This window comes from Silurus meridionalis, chromosome 8 (genome assembly GCF_014805685.1).
Source record: "Silurus meridionalis isolate SWU-2019-XX chromosome 8, ASM1480568v1, whole genome shotgun sequence".
Lineage (NCBI taxonomy): Eukaryota > Metazoa > Chordata > Actinopteri > Siluriformes > Siluridae > Silurus > Silurus meridionalis.
This window is the reverse complement of record NC_060891.1, coordinates 13,909,722-13,913,801: the sequence shown is the minus strand read 5'-3', so window position 1 is coordinate 13,913,801 and position 4,080 is coordinate 13,909,722.

Genomic DNA, 4,080 nt, shown 5'->3' with positions numbered 1-4,080 from the left:
AATTATGAAAATGTGTCTCTGTGTCCTCAATGGCACCACACTTCCTTAATGTGGCACAAAATTAGAACCTGAGGGGTGAGAGAGAGCAGCCCGTTTAATTGGAAAAACTGCTCTGGGCCTACACACACTCACACACTCTCATACACACACAGAGTAATTCATTGCATGAAAGCTGTGATATCATCTCTTACCCACCAACGGTGCACTCTCATCTATAAGGCACCTCTGCTGCGAGCCGTAGGCATTCATAAAGGTGTCTAATGTGTGAGTTTACCCTCAATTATTTAAAAAGCCCTTTACAGGGATCACATAATGAGGGCACTCTGTCTCTTCAAGAGACAAAAACGTTTCTCCTAAAGGGATCTCATTTGTTTACCCAAAATGTCTTTGGTTACGTTTGATATTCCAATAAATGTCATAGTGGTATTATCACAGTGAGACATGATGCAAACATCTGTTTCAAATTGTGCACATCAAAACATTTATATTTGTCATGTTTCATTCGCTTAAACATGCAAACACATTCACTGGTGTATTGATACACACACAAACACACACACACACACACACACACACACACACACACACACACACCTGCAAAATGTTAATCAAAAGGGGGCATTTGAATCGGAGGCATTTGGGCAGTGAATGCATGTCATTCAGCCACATTTCTTCCTGTGTCCTGCAGTGCTGTGGTGAGGCCTCACTCCTATAGGGTGTGTCCAAAGAAACAAGACTGAGAGCCTGAAACCTTCTCCCTCCTTCACATTCCCACTTCATCCTGACCATTATTACTATATCCAGGGCCAGGAATTCAACAATTCCTGTCACTTCTTAAAGCACAGTACACTTATATCTATTGTTTAACAGGTTTATGGTTTATTATAGCAAGCAATGAATGAAGATAAAAGTTAAATGAAAGTGGGTGTCATGGAGGCCAAAAATTCACGCTCACATTAGATTTGAGCACAAGATCTTAATCTTGGCTACATTTACATAGCATTTAGCATACGCCCTTATTCAGTGCAACATACAAAAGTGCTTTGAAATCTACACTGGTATGCTACATTACAAACTTAAGAAAAGTCAGCCTGCATCTGCAACTCTGTTGAGATGTTTGGGGTTTTTATTTTAAACAAAGAAAACTTTAAAGTAAAGTGTTAGTTTAAGTGTTCAGGAAGAGGTAGGTCTTCACCCCTTGCTTGAAGATAGCCAGGGACTCCGCTGTTCGGCCATCTAGGGGTAGTTAATTCCATCACCTCGGTGCCAGAACAGAGAAGAGCCTTGAAGTAAAATGTACCTCTTCCCCTGAGAAAAGGTGGTACCAGTCGAGAAATGCTGGAGGATCTCAGGCAGCGTGGTGCAGTGCAGGGAGTGATGAGGTTTCTGAGGTAAGAGGGTGCTGGTCCAGTTTTGGCTTTAAAGGTAAGCATCAGTGTTTTGAATCTGATACGTGCAGCTACTGGAAGCCAGTGGAGGGAGCACAGCAGTGGGGTGGTGTGGGAGAACTTGGGCAGGTTGAACACAAGTCACGCAGCTGCGTTTTGGATCATTTGCAGTGGACAAATAGCATTCAGTGGAAGACCTGCCAGCAGAGAGTTGCAGTTGTCCAGTATCAAAATAGAAAGAGACTGACAAGCACCTGGGCAGCCTGTTCGGACTGATGTTGCAGAGAAGAAATCGACAACAATGAGCCAAATTAGCAACATGTGAGGAGAAGGACAGTTGATTGTCCATAGTTACCCCAAGGTTGTAAGCAGTAGCTGAAGGGGAGAACACAGAGTTACGAAGAGTTATTCTGAGGTCCTGACCTGGAGATGAATCACCTGGGATGACCAACAGTTTGGTTTTGCTGGGGTTGAGTTTTGTTTGATGAGCACTCATCCATGAAGATATGTCCGCCAAGCATGCCGAGATCCGAGCAGAAGCTGTGGTATCTGAGGGAGGAAAAGAAGAGATGTGAGTGAGAGTGTCACCACCATAGAAGAAGTAAGAAAACCTATGTGAGGATATTATTCACCAAGAAAGTGGGAATAGAGGGAGAAAAGGAGGGAACCAAGTACTGAGCCTTGTGGGACCTACATGTTAACTGGTATGAGCGATAGTTATTACTGATTTCTTCTTTATTATTATATCAGGGAACTAATAGATCTGGGGTCCTATAAGAGGGATGTACAATAAGGGTTTAATGAATTGACAATTGTTTTTTTGCATAGATATAATTTGTAATTAATGGACATAATACATATAATAAATTAGTATAATTACAGATAAAAAATTATATAAACATATACACAACATTTGATAATTCTTTTCTGTCAAGCTATACAGTATCAACGACAATGTTTAGAGGACTGTATTAACGGATTCATTGTTGAGTATTTTGTTCATCCTAAAAAAAAAATAATAATAATAAATAGAATTTTAAGAAAGCACATTTCCACACATACACACACACCTGCATAAGTGGCCAAAGTTCCATCTCAACTCCATAACACTGGTTAGCTGTGAATAGTCTCTTTCCTTCCTCATTGTTCCTTCCCTCCCTCCCATTTCCCCAAGTCGGTGGAAGGAGATAGGCCCTGCAGCTAAAGCCCTCTTTTAGCACGCCGCTGGCACAGTCTATCAGCAAGGCACAGCAAGCGGAGGTGTCGCTTCTGCTGTGGCATTTCGGACAGTATCAACTCCTCTCCGGGAGCGAGGGGAAAAAAGAAAAACAGAAGGGGTATTATCAGGGAGGGATGAGTACAGCTAAGGCATTTTTCTCTTTTTATTCTCCTCCTAAGCCCCAGGCTGTGCTCCCAATCCGATTGGTCGATACAGCCAGGGATGTAAATGAAATGCAAAGAGCAATAAGGCTGGCTTTCCATTGCCACTGTGTAATGTGTCTGTTCCACTGCAACTCTCTCTTTTGGCTCTGGCTTGCATTGTGGTGCCACATTCTCGCTGTGTTCTTTTGGATATACGTCCTTGTTGCAATTTATGCAATTTCTTTCTGTTCATAGCCCCACTGACCAGTTTGTTTACTCTCATCCTATCATGCTCTTGACTCCAGCCCTGTACTACTCTCTTTATTCAATGTCTCTTACTTTCTCTCTTCATCCCAGAACCCCCCCATATCCTGCTGGCTGGGCTCTCCACTCTTATCTGCTCAGGCGGCCCACATTCCAGTGTTGCTGTGGCGCCCTGCCTGCATCCACGGTCACGGCGATTCCATGGGTTACCACAATCCCTGAGATGAGAGAGGGAGAAACATAGCAACAATGGAATACGATGAGAAGAAAGAGAAAGCGCGAGGGATGCAAAGAAAGACAAGTTATGAAGACGGAAATCTAGCCAAAATTATGCTGTTTTTTTTTTTTTATAGACACTATTTGCAAAGAAGCCGCACTCTGATACATGGGCCAAAAAATTCAGGTATGTATTATTCAGGCTGAAGGTGTGTATGCATAATTTGCAGGAAGGCTGCATTACATTCTGCATTCTCAGATCACACTATCAAGGATTACAAGCCAAAACATAATTTTCCGAATAGAAAATAAACAGACTCATCAAATTCATTGGCATGTGAAGTTTAAAGGAGTTGCAAGTAGACTGTGCAGTAAAGAAAAAGATGGGCCATTTCAAGAGGTTGTCCCCAGATTAGTGGGCCCTTCTTAATCTCTTTTGGCTGCTCCCAAATTGGGTTGCCTTCTAATCTCAATCCCAGACTGCTGTGCTCATAATGTGGAAGCCAGAGACACATGACAACAGGAGGGAAAAAGATAATTATAAGTAAGTGAAAGGAAGAGAGAAAGTGAACAAGGCAGAGAGATGATTCATTAATAAATAAACACTGGAATAATATACATTTATTTTTGGTACAAAAATAAAAACATCCTGAGTAAATTCAAACTGAAGAAACATTTTTTAAAAAAGATCCTCCACCTGGTCTACTTAATAGTATCGCAATTCATTTAAAAAAGAAAAAAAAAAAAACTCCCAGCTTCGCACTCAGCAATGACAACAATGCTGTATTAAAAAAAAAATTGTCTAACCTTTTTCAAAGGTTATTACAACACACACTGTGTATTTACAACG